This window comes from Callorhinchus milii, unplaced genomic scaffold (genome assembly GCF_018977255.1).
Source record: "Callorhinchus milii isolate IMCB2004 unplaced genomic scaffold, IMCB_Cmil_1.0 Scaffold5, whole genome shotgun sequence".
NCBI classification, from domain to species: domain Eukaryota; kingdom Metazoa; phylum Chordata; class Chondrichthyes; order Chimaeriformes; family Callorhinchidae; genus Callorhinchus; species Callorhinchus milii.
The window spans coordinates 15,606,948-15,623,805 of NW_024704746.1; the positions used below are offsets into that span (position 1 = coordinate 15,606,948).

The 16,858-nt window shown below is 37.0% G+C and overlaps 1 non-coding gene across 1 annotated transcript; it reads right to left on the minus strand.

Moving 5' to 3' along the window:
* Positions 1 to 9,836: 9,836 nt before the first annotated feature.
* trnag-ucc lies at positions 9,837 to 9,908 on the minus strand. Its single transcript has one exon. It is a non-coding gene; the product is annotated as a tRNA-Gly (tRNA).
* Positions 9,909 to 16,858: the final 6,950 nt, after the last annotated feature.

The window sequence follows — 16,858 nt, forward strand, 5'->3', positions numbered from 1 at the left end:
CACATACAATTGAAGCAATATGTACGTTAACAGATACCAGATATCAGGGATTGATTCAAGGCAGTGGTTTAATCTTGAGCTTAAGATGATGGATATAAACTGCTTCAGCTTCATTTTTTGCAATTTATGATGTCATCTGAACTCAATTAAATTATTGCCTTGTAATAGCTCCCAGGTTTCCACTATTTTATATATAAACCATCTGAACTCCATGATTAGATTACTGCTCATAATTATTTCCAGGTATCCATTATTCTACACATAGATTTTGCTTGTTTTGTGCTGGGCTTTTTTTAAAAACATAACTTTTCTGTAACATTGGATGATAAGTAAACAATATTGTTCTCAAGATTGTTATACAAACAAACACAAGCAAGTGAAAATGAATGTGTGCTGTGTTATTATAAAAGCACCTCTGTAATCCAAACATGAATTGTGCATTTGTGAAGGTATTGGGCAAAGAAGTAACCACAGAAGCTCGATATGAATTTTCAAACTGTTTGTTGGAAATGGTTAATTTGCTTCTTGACTAGCTAAGATTTACAAACAGTTGTTCAACAGTACTTACACTATGTGAGGTTCAGTGGAGTCTCAGTTATTCAAAACACTGATGTCTGAAATACTCTGAGCCAGCCAGAGGTGGCACTTTTTCTCATCATTGAAGAAGTTCTAATATTCTGAGAAAATAAGTATGTGTGGTTCTATAAGAGTTTTTTTCACTTTACCAAATTACCTTTGGGTCTGCCCATTTCAGATACTTAGAACCTCACTATGTAATATTTGAACCAGCTCATTAGATCAATTTCTGAAATACAATTTCACTAGTGCAATTGCCCTCTCTGATGCCACTTTGCAGCACATTAAATGGATTTGTCACCAAAACTTTTACCTTGATTTTCAAAGCTGTTAAATATTTTTAAATTTAATATAGTTTTGAATAATAGTTTTAATTCTACAACGATGCTACAAAATACACACCTGTTGGATACCAAGTTATGAAAGAACGTGTTTGCCCCAGATAGAGAGCACATCACATGTATCTTCTGGTTAAACCTCTAAAATATATTACAATATTGTAGCAGATATACATTTGTAAAGCTATTCTTTTCACTTTAATAATAAGCATTCCTTTTTTTATTTGAATGTGGTTTATTTTGCACATAGAAAATAACTTGTTTATTTTAAGATTCAGGGGCAATGAAGTTGCAAGAAAACATGCAGATTCATACTGTACTTCCTTTACTTGTAATCAGTATTTCACCAGAGGGATTTCAATTGTTTGAGTAAGTAACACCCTAAATGCAATAATTTACAGACTCTGGCACACTCAAAGTCTGAGATTCATAATAATTAATCTTTTCTGTTGTCTGCATAATCTTTAGGAACATTTTTTTTCAATTTTGTTTCTTCTCGGGTCAAATGTGTTTATCTTCATATTGTGTCTGTCTAGCTGGCCATATCTGGTTCAAAGTGCTAGAACTGTCTAAGATGACTGAAGTCCAGGCACTTCACGTCAAGGTCAGTTTTCAAGCTGACACTACAATTCAGTGCTGGAGGAGTGCTGCATAGTTGTTAGTCAGGTATTACTGTGCATAAATTGGCTGCTATGTTCACCCTACAAACACTCAGTCACTAAACTTTACAGTAAAATCCTTTAAAATGTTCTGAGACATTTTGATGATGTGACAATCTTATTGGAGCAGAGAAGGTTACGAGGAGACCTAATAGAGGTCTTCAAAATCGTGAGGGGATTTGATAGGTTAGAAAAGGAAAAACTGTTTCCGCTGGTGGGTGTGTCGGTGACTCGAGGTCACAGATTCAAGATAGTCTCTAAAAGAAGCAGAGTGGAGGTGAGAAGAAATTTCTTCACGCAGCGAGTTGTTCGAATCTGGAACGCATTGCCTGAAAGGGTGGTCAAGGCCGATTCGATAACAACTTTTAAAAATGCGGTGGACAGGTATTTGAGGAGGACGGGTCTGCAGGGTTATGGGGAAAGGACTAGGAGTGGGACTGACGTTACATTGCTCTTTTCAAAGAGCCGGCACAGACTCGATAGGCCGAATGGTCTCTTTTTGTGCTGTACGATTCTATGATTCTATGAATTGGCGTGATATCAAAAGCAAGGATTGTGATTATTGATGGCTCTTTGCTAGGATGGTAAACATACAATTAAAGAGTACAGTGTCTAAAGTTGGCATCGAAAGTAAAGAAATATGTTGTTTGTCTATTGTTCCCCAACACTCTGAAACTAACAGGATCAACAACTGACCCATTTCCAGGCCTCTGCTCATGCTGTTCTCTCCACTTCTCTTATGAGGCATGTGAGTGTTTATAAGAAAAATTGCATTGTTTCATTTAACTCCTTCCCTGCAAGAAGTCTCTTTGATGATAAAAGGAAACATCAGAAACTCGCATGGGGAATTGTAGGTCTAAATATTTATCCACATCATGGCTTATATTTTTTAAGTCTGGAATGCACTTATCTAGCCTTTCCTTCTGTCTTTTCTTCCATCACAGTATGTTTGTATGATTTGCACCAACTACTCAGTAGTTTATGACACTGCTGTTCAGATGAGCTGTTCAGTCTATCTTTTTTCTGCCATTGATCCCTGAAAGATGGCTGTTTGTACTATCACTGAGAGGCCCAGAAACAGCAGGTATCTGTTCCTGTGAAATATACTACAAAAGCTAAGAAAAATAATTTCACACTGCAGTACCCACTACAAGAGCCACGTTTGATTCAATTTGTAATAAACAGTGTGGAAAAAAAATCAATGAAAGACGAAGTCAGCAGTAGGATAGATCACTTGGTTAAGTACGATTTAATTCTGAGCAACCACAAACCTCACAATATCTGGCTTTGTACAAGCTAAATTTTGCATTCTATTTTCCCCAAAAGGTTTGATTTTTCTTCATTTTTTAAAAAAACCTTTTTTTAATGTAATTAGCAGATTTTCTGAAATGTAAGACAGTGTTGAACGCAAACATGACTTTATGTCAGTAATTGTTTTTGATAGATTTAACAGGATGTAATGATTTCCCCTCCAGGTCCTTTTTATTGTTTTTAAGAATAAAAAAAAGCTATGCTTAATTCTTTTGATGACTTATTGATGTACAGTTTGCTGGAGAGTTGTTTCTGTGCTTAATATACTTGCAAGTCAGAATGAGGAATAAGTCTGCAGGGAGGTTCTGAATTTTTCAATGAGTTATCAGACTTAAGAAAATAGTCTAAGGAATTGTAAGAGTGCGTCATCAAAAAACCAAGGCGGTTATTGTCAGTTTGTGCAGAAGTAGGATTATCACAATTTAAACTAACTAAAGAAGTGAAGAGTATTTCAGCAACATATATAAAGGCACAAAATGGAATACCTGTCAGTTAATGTGTCAGGAGGGTACACTTCCACATGTATGCAGATGACACCCAACTCTATTTTTTCACCTCTTTTTGCGACCCCCAGTCCCCTGATGTTCTGTCAGCCTGCCTGTCAGATCTCAGGGGCTGGATGAGCACTAACTTCCTTCAGCTGAACATTGACAAGATGGAAGCCATACTCTTTGGCTCTCATCAACATCTAAAATCTCATGGCTCTCACCTCCTCCACCTACCCGACCTCGCACTAATTCAGGTTCAACCCCCAATTATCCTTCCTCCCCCATATCCAGTCCCTCACCAGCACCTCTTTCTTCCACCACGACGCATCGCCCGTCTCCACCAATACCTCTCCCCTAAAGCCGCTGAAACCCTGGTCCATACCTTTGTCACCTCTCGGCTGGACTACTCTAACGCCCTCCTCACCGGTCTCCCATCCACAAAATCCAAACCATTCAAAACTCTGCCGCCTGCATTCTCACCCGCACAAAACTCTGCTCCCTGATCACCCCAGTCCCTGCCAGACTGCACTGGCTGCCTATCCCAGAGAGGATCGATTTCAAGATCCTCACCCTTGTATTCGAGTCCCTGCACTCCTCTGCACCCCCTACCTCTCTGACCTCCTCTCTCCTCAAAACAGTACCTGTTGCCTTCATTCCTCCGGGTCTGGCCTGCTCCTCGTCCCCCAAGTCCTCCGCTCCACCCTCGGTGGGCTTCAGCCACTATGCCCCGAGGCTCTGGAACTCGCTTGCTCACTCCCTTCGCCTCGCTCCCTCCCTTCCCATTTTCAGGTCTCTGCTGACCTTTCTTTTCGACCGTGCCTTTGGTCACCTTCCCCCCCCTCCCCCTGGCTCGGTCCCGGGATCCATTACTGTAAAGCGCTCTAAGATGCTGTCTGGCGTGGAGGGCGCTATATAAATCCAAGTTGTTGTTGTTGAGGGAGAAAGCAGCACTGATAAATGTTCCAATGTCCACGTGCTTTGGAATACTCTTACAATGGAGGTCTAAAATAATAATTCCAAACAATTTTTAAATTTGTTTTAATATAGCACCTTTTACATTGGGAGCACAGATCAAAGCGTTTCACAGGATTTATTGTAAAGTGCAATAACTGTATATTCGGTCAGCAAATATGAAAGCTAATTTTGCATTTAGCAATGTTCCGAAATCAGTAACTGATTTTATCTGCAGGAGTGTTGGCCAGAACATCAGGAGAAACTCCCTTCCTTTTTTCAATAGTGCAGTGGGATTTTTAACGTCTACATGAACAGTCAAATGGGACCTCGAGTTAATGTCTTATCCAAATCGTGCTCCCAGAACTGCATTGGAGATTCAGTTGTTCATACTCTCACCTTTGAATCGAGAGGTTTTGGGTTCAAGCCCACATTGGGACCTTTCTAGCTGAACCATTTATTTGCCTGTCCACTGAAAACTCATTGCATTGAGTGTGGGTTGGGAAAAAGTGAATGTTCGGTGTGAGTTTTCCCCTGAAACTCTGGTTGTTGCTCTCTGTGCAGTTGGCTGAACCACTCGGCTGAGTGACGGGAACGCTCCCTCTGGAAACAGAACTGAGATCACGGAGTGAGACTGGGACGTACTCTGGCTTTCCCCACATGTGCTGAGTCTGGTACGTCCCTGACCATCTCCATAAATTATCTTCAGTTCTGTCTGCAGAGAATACCATGCCAGTCTCATTAAGGGTTCCTAACTCTCAATCCAGAGTTCATTCAGTATCAGAGCTTGATAGAGAACAGCTGCCTTCTTAGAGACACCAGATGGAATCTGTTAGAAATGAAGGATTCAGATTATGTGAAGCAGGCAGCACAGGTCACTCCAGAGACAGACAAATCCATCTGCATGCAACACAAACAGCAGCTCCTTGAGTAAAATGAAAATATAACTGTTCAAAACTGGCAGCAGCTAAGTATGAACCTCAGTTATTGGATAATTGCTTAAGCATCTCCAATCCAACTCAGACTTACTGTCGTAAATGCAGTGAAGTATGCAACTCTCCTCCATAGCTTTTCTGGATCCGCTACAACTGCCTTTTCGGAGAGCGGATTCACATACTGATTTCTGAGGCTAGGACACAGGTCGACCTTTATACCAAAGTGGAGGGAAAAGGCATATCTGGTCTTTTGGACATAGTGGGTGCTGTGGGCAAATCTGATGTTGTGAGTCTTTGCCCCCAGGTGCTTCTATGTATCCATGAACAAGTGTCACCTCAATCTTTAAGGCCGCACGGCATTTCTTTGGATGGTTACCCAGTAAGTTGGAGATTCGTTTCTATATTTTGGAGTCCTGTAGCTCAGTGGTTAGAGCACTTGCCTCGCAAGCAAGAGACCTGGGTTCAATTCCTGGCAGGGCAAAATGTTGTACAAGTTTCCTTACTCCACACACCTCTGTTTACCTAGCAGTAAATAGGAACCCGTTTGTTAGTCGATTGGTGAATCGCTTTTCCGGGGGTAATATTTCCTTAAACAAGATAATAAATTGCTCACCTCAATCCACGACTGTTTGTTGGACACTGCTGTGCGCAATTTCGACCACAAAATATCTGGTCAGTTCACTTTACAGTATATTCTATGAAGTGCTTTGAGATGTATCAAAGATGTAATAAGGTGCCGTATCAAATAGAAGAATTATTATTGTTATTATATTTTGTATACTTTCACCTGCTTAGCAAGTGAAGATTGACAGATTTACAATAAGATTCAGACAGGCTGTTCTCACAATCGTTCTTTCTTGCATTTAAACACACCAGAATAAAGCCATCCTATCAAAAGGATTTTCAAAAATAATTTGAATTATTAGGTTTACATTTCTGCAGGACCCCACCTAAATATTGTGAAAAGCTGAATCACAAATGCTATGGTAGCTTTCTGCAGTATGTTCAAAATATTATTAATCCAGCCCGATAACAAGCAGTAAAATTGACTCTAGAGATTATAAAAATAATTTAAATTTCCACCAATAATGATGGATTAATTTCACAAACTTGCAAAATAATAATGAAAGTAATGCAAATTGCAACTAGAATATTTTTTGACTATGTAAATAGGCTGAAATGACTCAATGAGCTGACAAATGATTCACAAAATGAAGCCAGACATTAAGTTATGCAGTTTTCCTGGCTGTGCAATTTTGAGATAAGAATGCAACATTTTTACTTCAGATTTGTGAACACTATTATTGAATATTGTAAGAAGAAATCAGGACTCCATTTTGAAGTGAAAGCATTTAAGTGGTGAAAACATGCACTTTTAACAACAATCTTTAATGACGGTGATGATTTCAAAAGTGATGGTCCATATTAAGACAAAGGCTAAATTGCTGTAAAAAAAATGATAGCTTCAGTTTAACTGATTTGAATTCCAGTATTGAATTCTGCAAATCCTATAGAAGACTCAAGAACTGTAAGCTGAAAGGAATTTTTCAGGACACAGTGAACTAAATTCCTGTACTGGAGGCTACCTGCGTTTTTGCTCAAAGGACTAAGGAAACTGGTCTGCTTAAATTTAAAGTAAATTGTGTACAGTGTGAATCCTCTTTTTAACCATAGCAGCACTAAGGGCATTTTACAGACTAAGATCCTTGCTGATAAGCATCGACAATGGTTTCATGCAGTTACTTCTTGCAGGTTTACAGAATTGCAATGTGTGAACAGCAACATTTATATATTGTATTTTTCTTCCATCCTTTAACAGTCAGGATCTCCAACATTCGAGATACATAATAATCCACATCATTGGAAAATAGTTTGATTGAAAACATAGTATTTCCAAAATGATGTGTAAGCTATAGAAAATGATGCTTCTTATAATATTCATACTAACTGAACTTAGGGGTTTTGATTGAACACAAATATTCAAGAATCAACAGGGCTCCTGTCGGAGTTTCTGATTGTCAACTGCATAAAATTCAATTATCTAGGTTTATTGTTGATATTATTCCACAAATTCTCATTGAGATGCTTTATAAATTATAGCTGTTGGCGTCTCCAACAGGGAGCTAATTATAGCAAGTATGTTTTTTCCATATTCTGCCCCTGAAATTGGAATTTGCTTCCTCTGGATCCAAAGATGAACCCTGGCCAATTCAAAACAGGATGGCTTTTACAAATGAATTAAATTGTAATTATTTTGTTTTTGTATTATGTTGGCAGACTGTGGCTCAGCTCACTAGCTAGTTGAAATGGCTTTAACTAGCTGATGGGCATTCTTGTTATGGAATTATTGCGTATCTAAAATCCTTCAACCAATCATGCACAAATAATTCAGAGTCCCCTTACACAGTATTTTGTAAGCAATATTGTTTGCCAAGCAGTTAATGCACTCTTTGAGAAGGATCATTTGTAAAATTTGTTATAAGACTGGAATGAAAATGACTGAATAACGTATTTTAGTTTTGGAAATTATCCATGCTACAATATTTCAACTGTTTGTTGAAACGGTCAGTTTCCTTTTCTTTCAATAGAAATGATACTTCTGCATTCTTATCACAAAAGAAATATAGTTTGTGACGAGCAGGAATACCGTGGTATACAGATGCCTGACGTGAGTGAAATCTGTAACTGGAAACTTGGGTTGAAATCAAACATCAGTATTCATCCACAGCCACAGATTTGCATGGTGTGGTTGGAAATGAATTTACATTTTTTCCGAGTTTTTTTTAATGATAAGACCTTTGGAAATGCTGCTGAAGCATGTGCTTTTGAAGATAAGACATAAAATAACACTACCTTTTGTAATTATACTGAGCTTTATTGCTTGTTTTTTTTTACTATTCTTTATGTGAGAATGGCAGGTGGGTAGATCCTCGCCTAACTATTTTCTGCAAAGATGCGAGAAACAAATATATTTTAGATAAGGATAATGTTTACAGGTCACTAAACTATTTTCCTTTGTGTGAACATGAAGCTTATTAGGTGATTCTTTTCTCTACGTGACTAACACTGAATTACGATTGGCACTCTTGATAGTTAAGAACTGAAAAAAAAATTAAGCAAATGGAAATCTATCAAAGTGACAGTTTTTTTAATACTTTCCTGAGAAGAAGATTATTCTCGAGAAATGCAAATTGATTGAAGAAGGCATGTGTTTTAAAGGTGAAAAGGAAACATGTCCTGTGTTTTAAAAGAGAAAAGAAAAGTCCATTTATTTAGTAAGACATCGAAGGTAAACAATCGTATCTTATAAAGTCTTGAAATATGCAGGCGTAATTTATATCTAATTGCACACATACTTCCAAAAATTTAATAAGTTTACCAAACTCTCTGTCTCAAGGCATAATGCTGCCCAAAGCAGTGTCTGAACATTCTTTGTATGAATTGCCTCCTTGTAATATAATGCAGACCAGATGAAGTGTTCTTCTGGCATGTTGTTGACAGATGCCGTTTTTAAGGAAATATGATTTAAGACAATATAGCTACTTTTAAGCCAGCTACAGTGACAGCTTTTTTCAGTTAAAACCCAAATGCGGCAGCTTCCTTTAAGTCATTAGGCATAAGTTCCTGACTCATTTAGCCTGAAGTTTGCTTTCTCGTTCATTTGTGTTTGTGGGAGAATTAAAGAAATGAAATAATATCAAAGACCCAAGAATCATGATGAAACCTAACTTTTATAAGCATTGCAACTGCAAATGAGTCTGTGTTCCAATGTTACCTTGTATACATTTACCAATAAATTCACAAACTATTCAGCAGTTTCCTGGTTCAATTTGCTTCTTTTCTTTCTCGTCTTTCCCATTGATTTCTTGATAATTTTTAAAAAAGGTTTTAATAGAACATGCTAGACTGGTTTAATTTGTACTAGTATTTTCATTTTTTCCCAGGAATAATTTTACGAGTCAAAACACTAAAGCTATACATCGACTTGTGTTTCAGACAGTTCTACCGCAGAAAGTGCATTCATTTACTGTCCAAGACACGGTAACATTGCAAATTCTGATGCACAGCATGCTACCTTAGCACAAAGCGGTAAGTTAAGGCTTCCAAAGAAATGATTCAAATCTATAACCTCTTTGAGCGGAAATGCGGTACGTGATTCAAAGTAATGTGAATCCATACCCTGGGAGGTAAACGATGTAAAACTCAGACTGATGTTTACACTAGGACTGCTGATAGAAGTTCAGAGTTGAACATTATCGCTGTAAGGCGAATCCAGTGGTCCTTGTGTGTCTGGTGGCACCAAGACCCAGCTCAAGACAATGTTCTGGTGTTGTAAATAAGTAATAAAATAATAATCCTTGCATTTGATATAGCGCTTTTCATGTTTTCTAGACGTCTCAAAACGCTTCACAGAATATGCTGTAAAGTGAATTGACTGTATATTTACGAAACGAGGCAGCCAATTGCGCACAGCAGTGTCGAACAAACAGTCGTGGATTCAGTGAGCAAATTGTTATTGATTTTTTTTCTTGAGGGTTTATTATCAGGTGTGTAGAGTAAGGAAACTTGCCTAAGGTTTCATCCTGCTGGGAATCAAACCCAGGTCCCTCGCTTGGAAGGCTAGTGCTCTAACCACTGAGCTACAGGACTCCACAGTGACTGGAACAAATTTATTAGCTATTATACATATTGATCAAACAATTACTTTTGCTAAGCATTCTGAGATGCCATCCGAGGTGAAAGGTGCTATGTAAATGCAGGTTGTTGTTGTTGTGCTTTGGTGTGTATTGCTCCATTATTTCATGTGTCGACTGCAATGCTTCCTCCATGTTAATGTTGTACGTACTACTATTGCACATACTCAATTGGTGTTCGTTCATATTGCCTTCACATACCATGTACACACACTTATTTTCTGACACAAAATACTTTTCTATTGACTCTAGACAGCTGCGGTAGATTAAAACTGGTCTGATGGTGACTTGTGTATCTGGCAGAGTATGAAACACTGTGATTCAGAATATGCAGTGGAAGTTGTTAATTGAATCTACCACTCTTTTCAATAGTTGGTTGAACAGTTATTGTAAAACTGATATTTTAAGTTTGGTAATTCGCAAGATTTACCACTGTGTTGAATGTAGATTTAAATTGGTGTTAAATATCATCCAAAGCAGCCTTAACCTTCACACTGTCCATTTTTTTCATATATGCTACGAGGAAGACTTAAATCATGGCTCAGAAAAGCTTTTGTAGTTCTTCAGGAAGTGTAATTTGCATTCATATTTGTACAACATTTCTGGGATCCATGCCACCTCTATCCTCCTCCCCTTCCCAACGCCCCCCCCACCTTCTCAATCCATAAATTACCCTTTGCGGAAAAATGCATAACATCACACATTATAAAGCTGCAAAAGCTTTGTTGATTTGGAGCTTAGGAATTCACACAGGGAGAATGGAAAAGAAAGTAATACCTTTATACAACCTATGATATTAGCGTAATGATGGCATTAACTCGAAAGAGTCCAAAATAGAGAAACACTGTGAGTTCCCTACAGTTTATGACAAAGATGTGTTGAGGTAAATGCAAACGTTTTTTTCACGTAGTATTGGTTTTCGCATATAGAGTACAGGGATTTGTAACACTTTATTTTGTAAACCTCATAGCAAATGCTGTTCTATTATTACTTTTTGATAATCTAGTCCAGCCAGATTTTTGGCGACGTAGCTCCTTTAAGCAGCTAAGAAGTAATAACTTGTAACCCAGTGCTACCTCCAGAGCCCTGGAATTTTCAGGGATGTCTGAGTGCAATATTAGTCAGGTTTACATGGACCTCTGGATTTAATTTAATGAATGGCAGGAACTAATGAAGCCTATATTCTGAAAGTCTGGGCTGCAAAGAATTACATTAGTAGTTTATGTAGTATTTCTTCTTGATGTAATAAATAATAAATTAGTGCCCATGATCATCACGTTTTCTCATTAAATTATGGGCTGTAGGATAAGGGCTGTTTATTATATTCACTGCGCAATACTAATTTAGCTGTTCAAAAGATTGTTTGAATGTGAAATTTAGAACAAATTATATGGTTAATTATATTCTGAGTCTAAACAATGGAAACATTTCTCGCCAATTCAGTAGTGCAACGATTATACTAAGGGATAACATTCAGGTCCCTGGTAAATTTAATGTGCTGATCTGTTTGTTCCATAACGTACAAAGTTAATTTTTAAAGACAGTGGTATTTGGGAGCTGCTAATTACAGAAATAGGTTATACGTCCTATAAATTAGCATCTGGCACATTGTGTTACCCTAGGTCTTAATAATTTCACTTTATGCTTTTATTGGGGAGTTTATGACAAACTGTATGTATATGCCTCCATTGGGAAAGATATGTCTGCTATTCTACATTTCACATGATGCTTGTCAATTTTGTACTCAACATTTTAAGCATCTGGACTTTCTTTTTTTAAAAAAAGTTCAGTTAACCAGTATGATCTTTGTAACTGCTCTGAGCCCTTTCCATGACAGTGATGTCCCTTTGAAGGAAAAGAGAAACAAAATTATACTGTTCCAAAACATAGCTTTATTAAAGAGCTGCATGGAATCAAAATAACTGATAGTTCTAGTGTACATCCCAACACTTGATGACGCTCATTGAAACTTTCAGTGAATGATAAATAATCATACGCTTTTTTTCACCTTTGTGGATGACAAATACTTGTTGTGAACATGTTTCCTCTTCAATTTACACTACCTTATATTTATGAAATACAATTGGAATTTGTCCAGATGCCTCTGGATGTTATTAATCTCCTTACTTTAGTCATCTGGCTTCGCAGCTTGGAATCATTAGCAAATTGTAAGTTACTGTGCAGTGAAAAGTAAGCCAAGCTCTCTTCCCTTAAGGTTGATAAACTTACCGACGATCAAAGAAACTCCTCAGAGATTTAAAATATACAGTACTACATATTGTATTAAAATGAGGAATAGCTGAATGGTACTATCTGAACCTACTTTTGTTATTGATGCTTTTTTAAAGATTTTATTTTAAAAGACCTAAGTGCCGATGGCAATCAAATCTTCATTTTCTTGTCAATATGTCAGACTTTCCACTGCTCAAAGTAGTATAGGTTTGGCAATTGTGCAAAACATTTCATCAGAGTTTCTGATATTCATAAGTCAGAAATTATCTGCACTTTATAAAATCAAACATTAACAATTAGTGGATTGATTGACATTGATATTTGAAACTTTTATCGAGCATAATACACAGATCAAGCTGTCTTAATCATTCTGGTGTTGTGGAGTGTTTGTACATTTTAATGGGTGTATGTGACTGGAAATAATTTAAGTTGCCTTGTGTAAAAAGTCTTTGAATGTTAATATTCATGTAGTTTAAATCATGTTTGCGTTGACAATGTGCATACTCTTCACAAAAAATGTATATAGAATGCTTTTGTTCAATAAATTTAAGATCTTCTGTTAATATCTGGAAGATCTGATCTATGGTCTGATATTGACACTCCAATAAATGTAGAAGAACTGTAGGAATGTTCCAAGTGACTGGAATGTATCATCTATGTTGCCAGTAAGATGTGGACTGGACCATTTCCTCTTTACCTTCTGTTCATCCAAATACAACCGGTCATTTCTTATACAATGCTTTCCCCTCCTTTGAGGGGTTTTGAGACCTGTGAGGAGGGGGATATCTGCTGTCAAAATAATCATAAAATTGTGCTTACCAGGGCAAATACATGCACCTGATTTTGAAACTTGGTCATTTGCTGCAAAACATGCAATGTAAAAACAGTAGAATTACCATAACTGCTAACTCTTTTATGTTCTAATGAAGGGTCATTCTTGAAATGTAACCTAAATCTCTTCCCGATCTTTGATTTGATTTCTCTTAAATTTGTGAGTTGGATCCATTCGCAATGATTTTCAGGTCAACGCTTACCTAATAGTTCAGGAACTTGCCCTTGAGGATAATTCCTTTAGGTTCAACGTTCATTTGAAGAGAAAAAATAAATAAATTCTGCTCATTCTTCTCAAAGCATCAAAGGAGGAGAAGAAAAAATATGATTAGGGCTGACCGAAAAGCTTGGTTCAACTGTTCTCTCAGAAAAGTTCCTTGTGCACCTTATCTATCTAATCACCAACTGTGTCATTTGAAATGATTACTAATATCTAGGTATCAATTTGTGTCTTACTTCTTCATTATGTTACAGGCTTGACTTGTCCATTTTAATTTTTTTCTAAATGAAAGAAACCACAGCGATATTAGCAAACTACCTGCTGTTAGATTGAATCGGAATTCGAGAAGTTCAAAATTGGAATTCATTCAAATTGGCCTCATGACACAAATGCAATGACAAGCGGCAGGAAGGGTTGGAATGTTAATCAGTTACTACTCTTTTTTTCCTGTTTTTGTTACAGTTACCCAAGCCCAGGTCTGTGTTGTTTGGAGATAGCCAGATATAAAACAGGATAGTTAGCAGTTTGGGCATTCATCAAGCAGGAATCAGGATGATCATAAGGTTATTCAATCCCCTCCTTTGGGCTTTATGGCAAGGGTGTGTTCCTTTAGTTGTACCTTAGATTTATACTTGCATTGGAATTTAGGGGAAATAATATTATACTTGTGAATTGACAAACATTTTATACATAGCAAAAACAGATGAACTTATTATTAAGCTGTTAATTACTTGCTGCCTGAGCCACTCTCATGTTTGAAGAGAAGAAATCTAACCATCATCCTCTCAATAATATCAGTGATCGCCACAGGAAGGAGAGATGATCTAAAGTTCTCTTTCATTTGGGAGGATATTTGTGAAACTGACTAAAAATAAACTGATCTTAATTCACCAGTTTTATAAAATAAAACTGCGATTGTTTGCATTTCTTTGCATCAGTGTCAGGAAGGATTGTAATATTGTAAGGAATATAGTTTGTTCTCGGCAAGATCCAAATGCAAATCAAATTAGATCAGTAACTTTATCTGTGCTGTCATGCTGATCTGATGATTTGGCTTGATATTTGTTGGGTCTGTTTGCTTACTTTTAATCTTATATATTGGCGTTTGATTAGAATTGAAATGTGATAATTGTATGAATCTACAGCTTGAGACTTTTTAAAGCTCTCACGCTGGACATGGGATTGAAGAGCTTTTTACATTTAAGAAAAAAAATCAAAGAGATAATCAGAACCGTTGATAGCTCCGGTAGTTTGCATTTCAGCCTTGATGTGTCATTCTGTTTTGGCAATCATTTGTTGGGAGTTTTGTAGATTGTTTAACAGGCACATAACAGTGAGGCATTCTAGCTTGTTAATGGTTGGGATGGAGGCAAGAGAGGAGAATATCAGTAATTTATATCCTTCCACAAACAGCATCTTCTGAATATCAACACACAATTCTATCACCATCAGCTACTGAGAAAGTACAGTCTAGGCTGTCCGACTGAAGTAAGATAGTACAGAGACAAGAAGGCGAAGAGAGAAATGGGACAAAATTACAAAGAAGGAGAATTTAAAACTCAGGAGAAAAGTAGGTATTTATTCTAGTGGCTATCTTCAGATGAAATCTGTAGCACATATACTGCAAGACAAAAACAGGACCTGAGATGGTTTTGCACTGCATATATTCTGTTATATTCTATTGTAGCCATATCTATTTCTTCCCGCTTTGACTCAATGTCTTCATAGAAGCAAAGGGTTTACTGAGACAGATGCTCCAGCTATGCCTGTGGTCAATCATTTTAGTGAGATCTCGCCGCATGTGACACTAAGCTTCTAATCTAGTAATGGCCAACCTTTCTGGTCGGCCAACCAAATAAATGTTCTTGATTGAATAATTCTTGATTTATGGCTACACCATAAACATCACCACTCAGTTGCCAGAGCTAAAAACATTAATTGAAAACAGATTCACCTAAACTAGTGTGCAAAGATAGAATTAAATCCCAATATTTATAGGCCTCACAGTCTGAATGGGTTTCTGTTTCAAGATACAGTAGTTGACAGATCATGCTCAGGTATCCAAAGCTCTTCTTTAGCTTCTGAATTTTTGTAACAAAATCGCACACTTGGTGATGTGTTGAAGAATTCCGGGTGCTGATATGATTTTGTCACTGTTAATTCAGAAAGTTCATTAGATGGGCATTTAGCCCTTTTTTAAAAAATATCAATGGAGGCATTTAGGGCATAGAGCCCCATAATTATCTCATACATTTCTTTGGGTTTTTAATTTCAGAAGTGCTGAATAAGCAAATGGGGAAGCAGTTTTTCAGACACAATCCAAAATGTATTTCAAGTGTAATCATTTTGTTGTTATAAGTAATATCTGGGACCTGACTTAACACGAATGTGTGCAATGAATCCATCAAAAACAACTGCTGACTTTTTTGTTACCTCTGGACGTAAATTTATATAAAGTCCTTTTTAAGTATAATCCACAGACTGTAAATTTTGGATCATGCTCTGATGTTTGTTATTCCTATTCTACCTTGTTTAATTGAGGTTTATGATCAACTTTCTTGTTGTAGTTAGCTATTTTGTTGCCAGATGACTGTGTTCAGAGTTCATAATAAATCTCTCACACGAACCCAGAGGTGGCAAAAGGAAATAACTGGGTTTTATATGGTTTGGGGCAGGAGTACAGACAGGATTTGTGGTTGTTCTGTGTGTGCAGCTGTTAAGTGAAGTCAAGTGAAGTCATGTCAGAGTGCAAATTATTGAGAACAAGATACATTATCTCCACAGAAACCTTTTGCCATCCCGTTATTAGTTATTTCCTTTCTAAGTGAATATACGTTGTTTACATTGCTACAGTGCAGTGCTACTGTGAAGCTAGACTGCTTTCTGCATAACTGTCATTGTTCCCAGGCAATTCCATCATAACATTGCATGTCTTGGGCTCCAAGAATGTTACAAAATCAATGATTGAATGTTTGTTTTCTAATTGCATCTTTTCATTGTTTGCTGTGCTGCAAATGGAACAATTGCATTTCCATCTCCCAATAATTGAGTGGATTGACTCACATCCCTTTATCTCCTAGAACAATATTGATTTTGTCAGAGAATTCCACATTTAAGAGAAATAAAATGAAATGAATACCCATTAATCCTGGAAAGAATCACTGCATCCTTTAGTGAAGAAAATGCGGTCTGTTGATATTGTAAAAAAGGACGAGGCTTTTGATGGAAATATTTCCTAAAACAAGAGTCACAAACTCAATGTAAATCTAGCAATTGCTAGAAATGAGCGCCAACCCAAGTAAATTTGAATTAGCCAGTTCCAAAATTTGGCCCAGTTTAAGTATGCATGAAGTTTCTCTTTAGAAATAGTTAATTTGAACATAAGCAAAAGGATCAAACGTCTATATTATATATATATATATATAATATATAACCCGTTATATTAGGGTAGAACTACTTGCTGCCTGCCAATGTCTTGGGGGAATTCTGCGAACAAAATGGCTTACCTTTGAAGTTCAGTGACCGCCATATTTGGAAGCCTATATAGGCATGATGATATGTTCCTAGTTCTTAAAATAGCAGTGTTAAAGTACGGATGTAGACTTCTTAAATGATTTGTATCA